The 18,490-nt window shown below is 38.2% G+C and overlaps 1 protein-coding gene and 1 pseudogene across 2 annotated transcripts in view; one reads left to right on the forward strand and one right to left on the reverse strand.

Annotated features, from left to right (window-relative positions):
• The window catches only part of RAD51B (RAD51 paralog B), a 579,424-nt gene that overhangs the window by 419,896 nt on the left and 141,038 nt on the right, over window positions 1-18,490 (reverse strand). The gene's annotated exons all lie outside the window — the stretch shown is intronic.
• LOC109382039 (60S ribosomal protein L6 pseudogene) lies at window positions 2,451-8,435 on the forward strand (annotated as a pseudogene).

Below are 18,490 nucleotides of genomic sequence, written 5' to 3' on the forward strand. Positions count from 1 at the left end.
ACATTTTCCAAAGAAGACATACAAATGGTGCTCAACATCACTAATCATCAGGGAAATGCAAATCAAAACCACAGTGAGCTATCACCTCATATCTGTTGGAATGGCTATTATCTAAAAGACACGAGATAACAAATGCAGGCAAGGATGTAGAAAACAAAAAACCCATGAGCAGTGCTAGCAGAATTGTAAATTGGTACAGCCATTAGGGAAAACAGTATGAGGGTTCCTCAGAGAAAACAAAATAGAATTACCATATAATCCAGCAATTCCGCTTCTGGGTATTTATCCAAAGAATGAAATCACTATCTTGAAGAGATAATGCTTTGCAGCATTATTAACAATAGCTAAGACATGGAAATAAAGTGTCTATCAACAGATGAATGGATAAAGAAAATATGATATTGAGATATATATGGCAATATTATTTAGCCATAAAAAGAAATCCTACCATTTGTGACAACATGGATGGACCTTAAGGGCATTATGTTAAGTGTAATAAGTCAGACAGAGGAAGATAAATACAGTATAAGCTCACTTATACGTGTAATATTAAAAAAAACAAATTTGTTTTTTTTTTGAAACAGCTGACTGACAGTTACCAGGAGCTTGGGGATGGGGTGGGGGGAGGAAGGGTGAAGGTAATTAAAGCATACCAATTTCCAGTTTTAAGATAGGTAAGTTCTGGGGATCTAATGTATAGCATGGTGACTATAGTTAACAATACTATATTGTATATTTTAAACTTATTAAGAAAATACTGTACTGTGTATTTGAAAGTTACTAAGTTCTCACCACAAAAACAAAAATTAGAACTACGTGAGATGATGGATGTGTTAATTAACCTTATTATGGTAATCATTTCTCAATATATACATATATCAAAAAATTACGCTGTACATCTTAAACTTACAGTGTTATATGTCAACTATATTTCAATAAATATGAAAAATGAATTTTAAAAATATATTAATAAAGTTGCACAACCATGAAAAAAGTTAAGAGTTGCTATCTCTGGGTAGTAGTGTTAGGTGGTTGCTGTTTCTTTATTTTTCCTCATTCATTTCAAATTTCTCACAATGGGCACACATTTCTTTTATAATCATAATGAGGCAATATCTAATAATAACAGGATTTTGCACAGAGGAGGAGCTGAGAAAGGGATTTCCTGCCTCTGGCAAGTAGAGACTCATAGAATTCTGTCTTCCTGTCTATTAATGTTTCTCACCTTGGCTTCCTTAATGACAAGACTAACCTCTTCTCAGACATTTTATTTTCCTTCAACTTATTCCCTGTACTTCTTTGAAAGTTGTCTCCCTGCTATTCTTTCTTTTGCTTTCTGGTCTTAAAGAATAAAGTTTGTAATGTACAAAAATCAAATAAAAATTGACTCTAACAAAGCTTACTTCTAAGTACAAATCTTATTTATGCAGATACATGAAATTTTATAATAAAAGTATCCTGTAGTGAGTATATGATGTGACATTGCCTCTTAATATGGTGGAAACATAGCCAATGTTAGAATAAAAAAAAATCCCCACAATCCTATTATCCTATTTTAAAAAACTTTTTAAAAAGTAAACATATTATAAACACTATACTACAATGGAAGAGCTTTCATCCAATGAGCTTCAATCGGACTGAAGCAGGAGTGGCCAGTTAGCTCAGGTGGTTAGAGCGCAGGCTCATAAGACCAAGGCTGCAGGTTCGATTCCCTCATGGGCCACTGAGCTGCATCCTCCACAACTAGACTAAAACAACTCCTTGACTTAGAGCTGATGGGTCCTGGAAAAACACACTGTTCCCCAATAAAAAAATAAAATAAAATAAATTGGACTGAAGCATTATTTCATCTGATTTGTAGAGAAGTATCAACAATCGCATTTTATACTGAAAATCACAAAATTTACAGATGTTTTTAAAAGTTTTTTAGAAGCAATGTTCCAGGCCGGCCGAGTGGCTCAGTTGGTTAAGAGCTCGCTCAAGAGTGTGAGCTCTGAGCAACAGAGGTTCGATGCCCGGACCGAGCTGAGCTGCCGCTGAGCTGCCAATAGGTGGCAGGATGGCTCAGCTTAAAAAAAAAAAAAAAGAAGCAATGTTCCAAAAGGCTACAAGGTGAACAAGCTATTCCACAGAACCTTTACTCTATAATGAGATATGGTATTCTGCAATTTTCATGGGGAAAAGCCAGGGCTCCTTGTGGTGCTGCTGCTAAATCTAAGGAGAGGAAAACTGAGAAGAATTGAGGAAAATCTCTGCTTCCAGATTTGAAAAAAGAATTAAAATATTTATATTTTTTAAACCTAATAATTTAAAGCCCTAACAAATCTATAAGGTTTTTCTTTTTAAGCAGTTTAAATCATCATCCATGAGGGCTTGCATATCTTGATGTCTGTTACGGACTGAATGTGTCCTTCCCAAATTTATACATTGAGGTCCTAACCTCCAACGTAATGGTATTTGAAGGTGGGGCCAGTCGGAGGTAATTAGGTTTAGACTAGGTCATGAAAGTGGCACACTCATGACAGGGTTAGTGCCCTTAGAAGAAGAGGAACACAGGGATCTTGCTCTCTCCACACACATGCACCAAGGAAAAGACGTGAGTACAGAGCAAGAAGGCGGCTGCCTACAGGCCAATCCCCAGGAAATGAATCTGCAGGCACCTTGATCTTGGACTTCCAGCCTCCAGAAATATTAGAAATACGTATCTGTTGTTTAAGCCACCCAGCCTATGGTATTTTGTTATAGCAGCCTGAGCTAACTAAGATGCTCCCTTTTCCCCGATCACATATTGTCCCCTAGTCACTGATACCTACTGTAAAACAGCAGTAAATACAGAGCTAAGGTATTTTCACATTACTGTTCCATATACTTACTCATGAGAATTATCTGCTACTTGATTTTCATTTCAAATGCAAATGTACAGAATATTTTATGCTTCTGTCTAAAAAAATAACAACTTACAAAAACTAAATTAAGTTACATTTTACTTATATGATCTTCATTGGCTTTTGTTTCCTGTAAGTTTAACGGATTTGAGGCAGTAAATATTGTTCACCACTCTTGGATTGCATATTAAGATACAGCACTAATTATCTTCCCTCATACTCATAAGTTAACTGAATTAAAACCAGTAACATTTTTTTTATTCAGCCTCTACTGTGTAAAAGGCACTGTGGGAGATAAGAAGTATAAAACAAGAGTTGCCTTTAAAATGTTTACCTATACTCTCTATTATCCAAACCTAAGGTAAGCCCTAAACAATGTAACGAATCATTTCAATTTTCTAAAAAGTAATAGCATCAAACTCATGGGATCCATCCTTTCCTTTCGACTTCACAAATCCTGCCTGCTCCAACAGACTGCAGTTGGGCAAAAAGTAAAATGTGACAATGTCCCCACCTGTCATTAATAAACTCACCAATTAGATTACAATCAGTGAGAAAGAGATGGAGAGAGGGACAAGAAAGGGGGTAGAGAAAGAGAAAAAAGAAAGAAAACGTTATCTTTACTAACTTGTCTCTTTTAAGGTAAACAGGACCAAAGTTTAAGAAGAAAAACGTAATTTTTTTCTTATACAGTAAGGAACACTTAGAATTACTTAAAGAACTACACGGAAAGTTGGCCCAAAGAAACATTCTAGACCTACCCCGGTGTGGGTCTCTACAGACCCCCTAATACCCTCACCAGTGAAGCCAATGCCAGGACAAAGTCAAGGACTCAAAACAGATTGTCTTGTTTCTTTGGCATTTTAAACAGTCTAAAGAACATATGGATTAAGGGAGAGGAGAAAACCACGAGCACTAGCCCAGTGAAATGCTTATAACCTCGTGCACCCCACCATCTGACACAAATCAAAGGGTCTATATCCCTCTGTCCTCCTAATAGTGGCTTGCAGGATTCAAAACTAGAATTTCCCAACACTTCCTACCAGTTGGTTTCAAAATAATTTGAACATGAAAACATCCAAGTGTATTTGTTCGAAATGTTGCCTCCGTCTCCTGCTGGATGCTTATTCACACTGTTTTCTCTAGGAAACAGAGAGTAGTCATTCAAGTTGCTGGCGCGGCTTTTTCTGGACACGTTACAAAAGATAGAGAGCTGACAACAGACAAAAAGAAACCTGTTTTTATGCTCATGCTTTGTTGCGACCTGATGGGCAAGAAGAAGTTCAGTGCCACATTTCGCCATGTCCCTTCCCCGTTCTTTAAAAAGTTTATGGCTCAGTCCTCATTTGTAAAGTCTCAGCATGCTTCCTTCTTTTACAACCTTTTCTACAAACTGTAATGGAAAAGCTACCTCACGGCACCTTATATAACTTTAGTCCTCTCGGGGGTTTTGTCATCCCTGGTAATTTGGCTTCAGAACCAGAAATCGACCCTATGCTTAGTCTCCTTGGGTTGTTGTTGTTTTCCTTCCAGCTCATGTCTCCAGAAGAGGGTTGTTCTCTCTACTTACTTGTTGAAAACATTTTTTTAACATTAATTTTCAATTGAAGTGTTGGCCCAAGGTTGCAGGTCAGCTCTACAACTTTTCTAAAGATTGGCGGATCAAGCCAGAGAAGTCGAGTCTGGTTTGCTTTTGTGGAAAAAGTGATACAGACAAATTTGGAAACTACTACTTAAAGATTCCAAGTTCCAAATCTTACTGAAAATATGTGGGGCTTGAATTCCATTTTTATCCCCAACTAAGAAAGTTTGTACTTAAAAACTATGAAGTTCCTAATATTTTTCAGTCACCAAGTATCTTTTCCAAAGCAGCATTCTGATCAATATAATGTAAATGAATCATCAATAAAGCAATTAAATTCCACCCAAGATATTCCTGTACTAAAATTCAAAGGAAAGCGCTTGGCGAAATCCATCTCAGTATCTGCCAAACCCCAAACATTTGAAAACAAGTAATAACTCCAGGATGCTCTGCCAAGCCCCAGAAAAAGGCAATGCCCCTCACCCTTTGAGAATGTCTGCGTATTTCTGAACATATTCTATTTGGGCTTCATAATCTAAGCCCTGAAGTGTCAAAGGTCAAGAACTACCAACCAAAGAATTAATAAAACTGAAGCGCTAGATAAATAAACCTCAAACTCCAAAGCTCTGTAAGAGACATTCACACACACACAATTCATCTGTTGAGAGAAGATTCTTTTTTTTTTTTCCATTCAAGGAGCAGTTTAGCCTGAGGATTACCTTTCATTCAGCAAGGATCACCTACGTTCTAACTCTTGTGGTTATTAGAGCAAATCATGGGGTGTTGAGAACTTGGCTTCCTCCATCTTAATAAAACAGTTCAAGTCCTAGAGGCAGTTAATCCCTGAAAGGCTTTCTGATCCCATCCCCTGACATGTTTGATAAATATGGAAATTGTAAAATGTTCTGACTTGTTAAAAATTTTTCAGCCTGCTTAACGTGCTCTTTGGCCTTAACACGCACAAAGTGCTGACTTGGCATGTCTAGGGGCCTCCATCACCTTCTCTATTGTGTATACACTGACAACCCCTGAAGCATAAATAAGTCACACTTCACAAAGAAATGTTTATTCTACACTCTAAAGAGGGACTCTCCTTTTCTCAAAGAAACAAAAGTATGGCAACAGGGAGGGAAGAAGGGTGTGTACAAAAATATGTGGTAGAAAGGAGAAAGAAAAAAAACCCTCTTATTCTAAATGATTGTAAAGCTGAAGACCATTAAAAAAATCTGGGTTGGGATAGGTGTGTCTGCAGTTGGCTGATAAACAAATCTTTCAGAGTCTGAAATTACTATGGTAAGAAACAACCGTTTCTCTTTGTTTCTCGATTTACAAAATGTAATGAATAATACAGTTTTCTTTCAGTACCTCTTATAATTCAAATGTGTCAACTTCCCTTTGACACTATTCAAAGTTAAGAAAATGAAATGCTATTAGGACTAGTATCTGGCCACCAATGAGCAAGAAGGCAAGCTCTGGTCTCATGAATAGGTCCAACTTCTATTCATCTCAAGTAACTTGTCATTTTGGAGATTGAACAAACAACTATATAAATACCAAGAAGAGGGCTTGTAAATGCACAAACCGGGTGCGGTGCCTAGAAGCCCTGCAGCCTTCTCCAGGCACAGGGTTCACAGGGAAATGCTACGAAGAAACCACAAGGACAATACACTGATGAAATGTTAATGATACACTGAAAGACTTCAAAATTTACAGCCAGCTATCCTCGTCAGTCACAGCCATTCCTGATATTCCCAGATCCAACCATCACATTCCCAACACTTCGACCATTTCCAGAAAATTGTTTTTATGAGGTCTCCTGAGGCTGCTGCTTGTATTATACTCACAACTGTGAGACTAACAGCAAGAGTGAGACGCATGGTCGAATGCAAACAGAGGCCTCCTGAATGGCAAGGTGGGCACACCTTAGTAAAAAGGAAGCACGCGGTAAAATAGCTGAGTGGCAGAGAGCTGGCGGGAGAAGGAAAGAAGTCAAGAGTCAGGATGGTATATGCACCATTAAAACCATCCAAGAATAATTGAAAATTAATTGTAGCTCTCTAGACAGTTTAGGTAGGTTTGGGGTAGGCGGGAGAAGAAACACCAAGGCCATTCCAAAAAACAAGAATTTGACCTGTGGATGCTGGGGAAGGAAACAGGAGAGGAAAGAGTGAATGTTGACCTCTCAGCCTAGTCTTCCTACACCAATTAAGGAAAGGCGGAAAGCGGACAAAAGATGACTTTAGGAGAGAAAAATAATCAAAATAATTGAGAATATCATCCCCTACCTTCCCATCAACACCAAGTTTCTTAAGTAGTTGTAGCTCAGAGCAGAAAGGCGTGTAGGAAATAACACTGCAGAGAGACAAGCAGACCAGCCAACTCAACGACCTTCTCTTATAGGAGGCAGAAAGCTCTGGAGTCTACATCAAGGCTTCTCAAACTTTAATGTGCATGAGCATCACCTGGGAATCTTGTTAAAATGCACATTCTGATTAATTAGGTCTGGAGTAAGGCCAGAGCTTTTGCAGTTCCAACAAACTCCCAGGTGATGCTCACACTGCCAGTCCACGCACCACACTGGTAGTGTGGGTTAGCATGGCTCTTGGTCAGGTAATTCTGGCTTGCCTCATGACCCTGGCCAAGTTACGTAGCTGCTCCAATTTCTCGGTTTCGTCACTTATTAAATGGCGATAGTAATGTTTACCTCAAAGTTGACATGAGAAATAAAACTATTTAGCCTAATGCCTACTTATTATCATCACTAACACAATATTTCCTAAAATGTACTACACATTCCATTGGTGGTACAAGGACAAACGTAAAACTTATCATTGTTAAGCAACATCTTAATAGGTATTAGAAAAAAAAAGTTACCTTAAACTCAAGATTTCATGGGTATTGCCACTTAAGATAAAGCTAAGGTTAAAAGAAAATGTAAATTTTAAAAATTACTAAGTAAATAAATGCACAAGAGGTACATGGATATGACAAAACTGATGAGAGTGATACTCAACTGACTCAAGTTTGGAAAACATCAATGAACACAGGGTTACTAAGCTTCTTGAAGACAGGGGCTTGACCAGATTATTCCACGTTAAGAAACAGTTCTGGGCTCGTCCCCATTTTGCAAGATGGCGGGTGAAAAAAGCTGAGAAGCCGGACACTAAGGAGAAGAAACCGGAAGCCGCGCAGGCTGATGCTGGTGGCAAGGTTAAGAAGGGGAACCCCAGGGCCAAACCCTAAGAAGGGAAAGCCTCACTGCAGGTGAAACGCTGTCCTGGTCAGAGGGATCGCCAGGTATTTCCAAAAGGCCATGTACAAGAGGAAGCATTCAGCAGCTACATCCAGGGTTGAAAAGAAAAAGGAGGAGAAGGTTCTTGCTACTGTCACAAAACCAGTTGATGGCAACAAGAATGGTGGCACCTCAGTGGTTAAACTTCACAAAATGCCTAGACACTATCCTACTGAAGATGTGCCCCCAAAGCTGTTGAGCCACGGCCAGAAACCCTTCAGTCAGCACGAGAGAAAACTTGGGGCCAGCGTCACTCCCGGGACCACTCTGATCACCCTCACCGGATGCCATAGAGGCGAGAGGGTGGCTTTCCTGACACAGCTCAACAGTGGCTTGCTACTTGTCCCTCAATCCAGTTCCTCTGCGTAGAACACACCAGAAATTTGTCATCGCCACCTCCATCCAAATAGATATCAGTGGTGTGAAAACCCCCAAACATCTCACAATGCTTACTTCAAGAAGAAGAAGCTGCATAAGCCCAGACCACAGGGTGGGGTCATGGCGGCGGGGGGGGGGGAGAAAGAGAAATATGAGATTACAGAGCAGTGCAAAATTGATCAAAGAGCCGTGGACTCGCAAATTCTCCCGAAAATCAAAGTTGTTCCTCAGCTCCAGGGCTACCTCTGCTGTGTTTGCTCTCACAAATGCGGTTTATCCTCACAAACTGGTGTTCTAAATTTATTACAAAGAACCTAATTAAACGCTTGATCTGTTAAAAAAAAAAAAAAAGGACGAAACAGTTGTATGATAGAGTTCTGAATGTATTTCAAAACCTCTGGTCACTCAAGGCTTAGAATCCACACTGTAACCAAATGATATTCTTACCACACCTCCTAGTGCATATTGCATGACTATGCTATCATAGATCACCAAACTATCCAAAGGCTAAGGAAAACACATTCCATGGAATAAAGCCATTTCCCCCTTTAATACATAAATTAACCAATCTAAATTACCTCCCAACAGTCAGCTAATAGAATTATGCCTCCAAGGGAAAAAAAAGCTATGATTTCATAAATCCAGTATTATGATGTTTCTCTTTTCCCACTAACGTTTTGTAACACCATCCTAAGGTAATTTGTGGTCAAAGGGTTGGATATGGATGACTGAATGCTTTACAAACGAATTTGTCATACTCTTTCACAACAACCGTTAGAGCTAAGAGAGGAAGTTCAAAGTCATGTATGAGTTGGAAAAGGGGCAGCATGCGTGTGAGTAGCATGGTTTTCAAGAGAACTGAAAAAGGCTTCCTGATGTATTTAGCATCTGATGTCTGGCATACTTGGAGCAATATATCTGTCTTAGACTTCGCGGTAGTTAGTTGATAGTTTTGTTCAAGCTAATGAGTCAAAAGAAAGTGAACACAGATATATGTTAGAACTTCACTCATTCATCTGTCCATGATGTAAACCACTTCTTGCTGAATCGGATAATAGTTTCAAATATTGGAAAAATATGTTCTCAAGGTTTTGTGTGTGTGTGTGTGTGTGTGTGTGTGTGTGTGTGTGTGCGCGCGCGCGCGTGCTATTCATAATATAATGGCTATAAACATGACACACTTTTAAGTTTAATCTGCATTATTAACATTTTCTCCATCACTTTCTTAAGTCTAGACAATTAACAAAACAGGAAGTCAAGTCCTGATTTGCTGCATTTGCCCATTTCCATGGTGTTAATACTTCTACTAGGGCTGATTTCAAGTTACCAACATGACATGAGTGAACACAGAACACATACCATTATATAGTATTTCCACTACAGATACAATGGACACAAATAACTTCAAGACATAGATCATAGTAAAATGTAGTAAAAGGGTAACTATGAAGTGATGAGTTTTGAGTATTTATTTTATTTTTTTTCTTTCATTGTATGTTTATAGAGCTGAATTTTTAGTGATAACCAGCTCACAAAACTTCTAAAAATTGAATAGCTGGTTCTCAGGAACCGGTGTGGGCTGGCTCCAGCACACCTCTGGCCTGTACACACCACATCCCACATATTGTCACTACTACCAAAAGATTTACGTATCACTTTTGCGTTTTCTAAGTTAAAAATCTTTGGAGAAATGTAAATAAATTTTGTGTGCTAAAGAGACAATAACAACAAAAAACCCTCAGATACTGTGATATGTATGTTTTTATGCAGACAAGTTTGTAGTTAACAATAGAAAACTTAAGAAACGTCTGTGCACCAAAGCCTTTAGGAAATCAACTAATAAAAGCAGCTTTGCATCTTAGGGGAAAGAAATGCAGGCAATAGATATTTGGGTAAAAAAGGACATCAAGCTAAGAATAAAGATTTGCATCAATTTTCACAAATGAAAGTGGTCAGAAAGACTTGATTTCCTAAGGGAACCAAAAATAAAAGAAATAGCTGCTTATAAATGAATTGTAAAGATTCTACAGACAACCACCACAATATAAATGCTTCAGATGCCATAATTACATGTCAATACCAACTTTTTAATTTGTATAATGTAAAAGGAGAAATTATAAGGAAATTCAAAGCTATTTCACAAATCCCTCTAGCCAAAGTAAACCACTGAGAATGAAAGAATTTATTCCAGAAAATGATCATTTCTGGTATTAAGCTGCACTTTTAAAGACTTTCAAAAACAAGTCTGCATTGCCCTGGTAAATCTTTGAAAAACCAAAGGCAGTTAAGTTGCTCTCAATCCCTTGAAAAAGTTCAATTAACCAGTTAATATTAACAGTGTGAAATTTCAACTCCCTTCTCTTTCATGGCGAATATGCTTGTGTGAATGACTTTCCAAAACCGACTACAACGTCCTGTGGAATTGTTTATTTCAAAAGTAAGTCTTCAAAGCTGAGGAAAATGTATAGCACACACACTGTTTATCTCTACAAGATGGAGCATATGGAAAAATTTATAACCGTCAAGTGTTATTACACTGCAAAACAAACATGCGGACATACACAATAGGGATAAATATAGTGAGATTCGTTCACAAATCAGAGATGCTAGAGGCACATGGAAGAGTTTACAAAAATTGCAATGTTTAAGAGATCCGGAGGACAGTGGAGCCAACCTGGATTTACAAAAGGATTGTATGGAAAAGATGCTGCTGTTGCTTCTGAATTATAGCACAGGTTTGGGCATGCAGGTTCATTTGAGAAGCAGCCTTTAAAGAAAAGGAAAGAAGAAAAACAATTCCTGTATTGAGTTAAAAATTCCAAAAAAGCTTTACGGAGTCTCTAAAAAAAAAGAAAAGAAAAGAAGTAGAACAATTAAAATTATAAATTAACCACTGAGTGATATTCAAATGAAAATATAATTAAAAATTATTTTCACAGAATATTTATTATAAAGCAAACAATTGAATAAAGTTTTATTCAAAACTTTAATATACAGCAGTATACATTACTGATTTGAGGCAATTTTAAAATAGAATACATTTTTGCAATGACTTTTAGGTGAAAAGAAAAAAAGGCACTAAACCTACATTTTAAAATGCAGAATTTTGCAGTTATCTCCCCAAATCCTCTTTCAATGTGCTCTAGTATTGGAATGTACATTATTTCAAAAGTCTAATTTTTACATATAAAGTTTTAATAAAGTAATAATAATAATTTCCCCCAAATTTATCAATATTAGTAGTGCTGTGAAGAAAAATTCTAAGTAGAAAGACAGAAAAGTAATCCCAGGGAAATAAAAGCTCTTTCTGTCCAAAGCTCACATGGACTAAATGCAGGGGCTGAAATAAGGCTTGGATGTTCTTTCTATTTTCTTCAGTCCTCTAGTCATTACTTTAACAGGCAAAGAATTATTAAACAAGCAAAACTCTTTGACGGAAGCACATACTTTCCACACACTCTAAGCGTCAAAGGCCTGTTTAGAGAAAGGCCAAACAATCTGCTGCATCTTAGACGTAAGGGCCAGAATTAGGTGATGTTTCTGACTAAGGACTCTATTTCTGCCTCCACCGAGGCCTCATTTTGTAACCTTAGGGAAGAGACTTATTTGTTCTTCACTTGGCTTTAAAAATAAAGATGGAGCCACAGAACCTCTACTTAGCTCCCTAGAATATTGTGAGGCTACAATAAATAACGCCCATAAAAGCTTTGATCTCTTCAAGTAAAAAAGAAAATGAATTCTGACACAGGCAGGAGAAGTTTGAGGGGTTCCTGAGAGACCAGCGTTAAGCCAAGGTGGAGCACGAGGAACAGATAAACTACTGATCACTGGAAAATGCCTGTTAACTCTTCTTATTTATTTTCCAGGTAAAAGTGGTCTTTGAACCTAAGCCCATAAACTGCCATCGAGATCATGTCCAATTTTCACTTCTTTTATATCCACTTATGCCATCACTACAAATTATAACATCTGAGCAGGTAAAAGACAGTTAAGAGTAACTAGGCTCATGAATGGAAAACCAGAGGAAAACCCAGGATGCTTGATTTCTAGGTCTGGCTCCTCTTGACATAAAAAAAAAAAAGAAAAGAAAAAGAAAAGAAAAGGAATTAGAAAGTTAGTTTATAAAGTAGATTTCAGGCCTCTTTATAGTCCCATCTGCCTCTCTCATGAGAAGTCATCAATATGGCTGCCAAGATTTCTTGGTGGAAAAAGGATTTTGCAAGATGAAACAGTTGTACTTAATTGGCCTTAATTTCTGGATCTATGCCATTATTTGCATTTAAGGTATTAAGATACTGGGCACAATGGTTTCAATTGAATCTTCTCTCTAAAGCCTCTTATGTCTGTAATTCATATAATTTATATTTTTTAACTATTGTACATATAATGATAGCAACAGTTTCTTTTTTCCCCTGGAAGTTTGATTCACAGTAGCCACACACTTCAAATGCCAGATACTGTAACAACAGAGCAGCATTTAGAAATTTATAATGTGGCATGAAATTGCACAAAATTAAAAATGAGAGAATAGCTGAGTATATAAACAATCTTAGTCCACATCTTGACATAATCTGTTTGTGCCACTGACCATAATCTTAATTCTTAGGGTTTAAAATCTACCATCTAACCAATCTTTAATCATTATCATCTTCTAAGAAAGAGTGGTAAATTACTTTTGATTTCTTCTAGCTTTAACTAATTCTGATATTTTCTTTGTTTGTGCTACAAGGATACCTAATTGGATGTGGTATTATGTTTTCTTATACATCTTAGTGTATGTCATTAATAAATTGGTATGAAGGTCAATAATAGAACAACAATAATAATAAACCTTTGAAGATTGTTACTACCTTTAAATGCTCTGAAACCGAGGTACAGCTCTCGCTAAATAAACAAAAAATGTCATACTTCTTCTCACTCTCATTTTCAAACTCATTAATCTCTCTAAGCATCAAAAAAGGCAGTTTGCTTAAGACTAAATACCAAGTAAATTGCAGAATAGGGATTTGAGCTGAAGTCTATCTTGCTTCCCATGTCTGTGTTTTTTCCACCATGCCCTGGGCCTCTGACCAGGGTGCAGTATTTTCTGTACTTCCTCTGTACAGAGGAAGGCATGCCCTCTCAGTGTCCAGAATATCAGTGGCAGCGTCTGCTGCCCCAGTCCTTCCTACCACAGTCAAGCAAAAGGAAGTGGTGAGATGGGGAAGCTGTTCTGATTGCCGTTCCCTGTCTAACCCTGGATATATATTTTCCCATATAAATAGAGTTAGCTTGACTGTATAAATGGCAGCTGTAATACGCCTCCCTGGAGTGTTGGAGTTGAGTTGTAAAACAGTAAGGAGGTAAGCTTTCCTTGCATATAAATACTCAAAAAAGGGGAGATTCATTAATATATTTTCTTATTTTCATATCCCACCCAAGAATATGACTCAGAATCTGTTAACTTGTGAGAAAATAATTCTTCACTTTTTAAAGACCTGAATTAATTTTTCTTATGTTAGCTGATGTTTTCAGGGTATCTGAGCATGTCCGAACAACAAAAACAGCTCATTTTTTAATACTTTAAAACTGACATTCTGCCAACTTCCCTAACAAACACCTTAAGTTATTTTTTAAAAGATAAAGAAAAAGGTGGTGTGTGTGTGGGGGGGGGGGCAGACTCCAGAAATAAGAGATAAAATAATAAAATCCATGAATATAAATTCTCCACAGTTTAACTTATGTACAGGAAAAGCACTGAGTAAATTAAATTATCAGAATCCAAAAGAATCAGAGATCACATTGCAACCAGGAAGCAGACCTATCCCCATCACGAATTTAAAAAATATTTAGCTTTGGAGACCCAAAGTTAATTCCTTTCAGTCATATCCTCTTATTGCTTCTGCTTGAAATCCAAGGTGCATGCTGGTCAAGTTGCCTAATTTGCAACATTAGGAATCCCTAGCTCTTCAGATGAGCCCTGCAGATTCTCTAGGTATAGACAACTGCCAGAGAAGAATTCGGGGGGGAAAAATGGAATGGCTTATTCTCTCTCCCTAAAGGACTTTTTCATAACTATCTAGCATAACCTTCCATGGGGGACTTTACAACAAGAGATTTACCTTTTTGCTAAGAGTGGTATCTGGGTCGGCCTAAAACTGCACAAAGGACAACCATTATTTAACTCTAGTTGATGATAATTTTGTATCAAATGGGGTTATATAAATAACCTATCTTCCTAACATTTTTGATATAGACTTAACTTGAAGGCAAATAATCCTTACTGATTTAAAAACAAAAGTCTAATCAGTGCTGGATCAGGAAAGAGTTCTGACAAATCCTATCTTCCAGTAGTATGAAAGGCCCAGTAATTGCAAGATTAGGACTATTTCCCTGTAAAAATCTTTCCAATTATGTTTTTGATCCAAGATGCATTACAAAATGAACAAAAGCTCCCCCAAATTACATTATCAAATAGTCAGTGGTCATATTAGTAGGCAAGGAAAACTAATGTATAGTAATTTGTTTGTATCTCATATTTAAAAAAACACATCTTTGTCACTTAGGAATAACACAATCAAACCCATTAGGTATCAACTACCTTCCATAAGACAGCTTTCCTAAATAAATTTGAAGAAAATGCTTATTAATAGCTAGCAGGTTATATTCACTCAGGTCTTTCCAGAGCATTTGTTTTTCCCTGTCAGGGGTGACTCAGTTCCATTGCCTCCTTCAGCCCAGTGGTGACTGGGAAGGAGAAGCTCATTAACCCATCAACACGTTCCCTCTGAGCAGTCTCCATGTGTGCAGCAGCCTGTGATACTGGCTACGAAGGGGCCAGAAAAGGCTACGCCACAGCCCTCTGCCCTCCCAGTGCTTTCTATTGGGCGTAGGGGAACAAGACAACTCAGTAGGTTTCCTTATCTCTTAGGATGCACCAAATTGAAGGCTGCATAATCTAAACTCAACTCCTAGTTGAAAAACTTCACAAAATTATCAATGGAAATGCCTTTCAAATGAAACTGGAAGACTGAACAAAAGTTAGAAGGAGTGCTGATGTTAAGTAGCATTTTACATTCAGAAGCATCCACATGGGGGGAAAATGGTGTTTGTAGTACAGAATAAAAACAAACTTTAAAAGAGTTTAAAATAAGGGAATGTGTGAGGAAAGAAAAACAAAAGCATATGTTGAAGCAGTCTTATTATTGTCCACATTTATGTGTAAAGAAATATTTAAAGCTAAATACAGGAATACCATATGTAGCTCTAAACCCTAACAAATGTTGTGATGTAGGGTGGTTTTTCTCCTCACTGAATTATTTATGAATAATTATTTTCCTGTCTACTGTCGGCCAGGCACTGTACGAGGGAATACACTGACAAACAAAAAGAACATCGCTCCTGTCTTCAGGGATCTTGAGAAGAGACAGGGAACTATAGAACATGGAACAAACACTGTGATGACAGGTAATATGGAACAGACCACAGGGACACCAAGCCTGTGGGAAGGCCTTGTTTAGGAAGTCAAGTTTAGGTTGAGACCAGAAGGCTAAGCAGGAATTAGACAAAGAGAGATGATGAAAGAGGCAGAGGAACAGTGTGTGCAATGGCTCAGAGTTAAGAGACAGCTGAACAAAATGCAAATAAATTAACCTCGTAGGGCTAGGGCTTGGGCAAGGGGAACAGTGGTACAAGGAAAAGCTGAAGAGGTAAGTAGGGCCTGATCAAGAAGAGCTCTGTCCTAAGGACAAGAAGAAGTCACTGGAATATTTAGAAAGGGGAGTAACATTATCAGCTCTGCATTTTTTAAAAGATGACTCTATCTGCAGCATGGAATATGGAATAGTGTGGTACAGGAGTGAATGGTCAAAGGCTACTGTCACAATCCTGCGAGAAGTGATAGCTCCCTGGACTGGAATGGTGGCATCCAAAATAAAAGAGATGTGGAAAAATTTAAGAAACATTTAGGAGGCAAAATGATCAGAATTCTGCTTGGTAATGGAATGTAGGGAGGGAAGGAGAAGAAGGAGACAGAGGTATCCTCCGGGTTTCCGACTTGAACCACTGGGAGATGAAGTCACCCTGGAGGAAGAACAACCGTGGACAGGGAGGGGTGGGAAAGTGATGAGATCAGGGTTGAGAATAAAACTTGAAATGTTTAGGAAGCCAAACTGAAGTGGGTTCCAAAACGAGTTAGGAACTAAAAAGTGGAGAATAGGTGTGATGGGGAAGAGAGAGACTGAGTGCTTATTATGTAGTTGTAGTAGAACAATTTTTGAAGACAACCTTTAATAAGCTTAGGAGCCAGTACAAATAATAATACAAGGACCTTTCTTCCTGAGTGCTTGCTTTATACTAGCCACAGGGCTCAGCGCTTTAAAGATATTATCTCTTAATCTTTACAACAACCCAATGACACTGGTATGATCCCTAACGAACCCACAAGGAAACTGAGGCTGAGAGATATTATGTAACATGTAAGATTTCATAGCCACGGACCTCAAATTTGCATCCAAGGACGTCTAATTTCAGAGGCCAGTTTTCATGATCACTAGACTACATACAGGATTTGGGAGAGAGACAGTATTAGAGAAAAATCAAGACCCTTCTAAGGTGGAAGAGGATGGGACCCCCACTTTAAAAAATGAAGGAAAACCTTTTTTTTCATAGCAGAAGGGACAGAGAAAAAATAACCCCATGAGAAGATGTATACTTTTGATGGCAGATGAAGAAGGATATTTCTATCTGAGGATTTGTGTCTTTCCTATTGATCTGAAACTAGTCACTTGCTGAGCATCAAGACAGAATTAATGAGTAAGATGTTTGAGGCGAATAGAAAATAACTGCAATGATTCATTTGCTGGACAAAATTTTTTGAGTGCCCACTAGGTACTGGGTCCTCGTCTAGGCCCTTGGGATTACAGTAATAAACAAAGAAAGATAAGTTTCCTATTCATATGATCTTTAACTTTTGTAGAAGAACACATAAAATACATAAGTAAACAAATCAGATAATTTTGCATTGTGGCATGTCGTAGAGGAAACTAAGCAGGGTAATGAGTCTGAGAGTGTTTCTGGAGAACTGCTTTACATGAGGTGCTGAGGGGAGATTTGTGTGAGGCAGTGGACACAGCTGAGACTGGAAGAAGTCCCAGGTGGCATGCAGAAGACAGTTATTTAGGGAATGAAATAAGATTGCCAGGGAACCCTGAAAGGGCAGGCAAGAAGGGGACCCACGTATTTACAAGGACATTAATCTGCCTCACTCTGTATTTTTCTCCACCTGAACTCAGCAGCTCAGGAGTAACTGCATAAAAAGCTCAAACTCACCCAGCTGGGAATTTTCCAGGCAGATGTGACTGATAATGGAGTGCAAGAGCTTAGCAAGTTAAGAGAGAAGTTAGAGTTAGGTCGATGGAATCTAAACGGAAGAGAAAGGATAGTGAGGAACTTGTCCCATATAACTGCAAGTCCCCACAAGGCTGAAAATTTGGTGTACAAACTAGAAAAAGAAGAAATTATGGCCAGAGAAGAAAACATCTGAATTTCAGAAGAGAGGCGAAAAGAGGGTAGAAAAGCGGCATGGGAGAAAAGGGTTGCAAAGATGTGATTTGGGGCAGGGGGAAGAAAGAGAAAGAGAGAGACAAGGGTATTAGAAGGTATTGGAAGAAAGATAATGGGAGAAATGGAGGTACAATAGCCCCCCTTATCTGTGGTTTCACTTTATGTGGTTTTAGTTACCCCCCAGTCAACCACAGTCGAAAAATATTAAATGGAAAAATCCAAAAATAAACATTTCATGAGTTTTAAATTGTGTGCCATTCTGAGTAGCAAGCACGATGAAATCTCAGATGTCCTGCTCCGTTCTGCCCGGGACATAAATTACCCCTTGTTCAGCGTATCCCTTCCCTTAGTTAGACAGCCACCTCGATGATCAGATCGACTGCCGTGGTATCACAGTGCTTGTGTTCCAGTCACTCTTAGGGTAGCCCACCACGATGCCACAGTGCCTACGTCATTCCCCTCCCTTCATCTCGTCTCGTAGACACTGCATCATCTCACCTCATCACAAAAAGAAGAGTGAGTACAGTACCAGGAGATATTTTGAGACACCACATTCACACAATGCTTATTATAGTATATTGTTATAATAGTTCTATTTTATGATTAGTTATGTTTGTTCATCTTTTACATGCCTAATTTATAAACTAAACTTTATCATAGGAGGTATGTACCTATAGGAAAAAAAATATAGTATGTACCGGGTTCAGTACCATCTACAGTTTCAGGCATCCAGTGGGGGTCTTGGAATGTACCCCCTATGGATAAGGAGGGACAAATGTATAAGAAGACAGAGAATAAAGTGGGCAGGGA

Source organism: Hipposideros armiger, unplaced genomic scaffold (genome assembly GCF_001890085.2).
Source record: "Hipposideros armiger isolate ML-2016 unplaced genomic scaffold, ASM189008v1 scaffold_59, whole genome shotgun sequence".
In the NCBI taxonomy this organism is placed as follows: domain Eukaryota; kingdom Metazoa; phylum Chordata; class Mammalia; order Chiroptera; family Hipposideridae; genus Hipposideros; species Hipposideros armiger.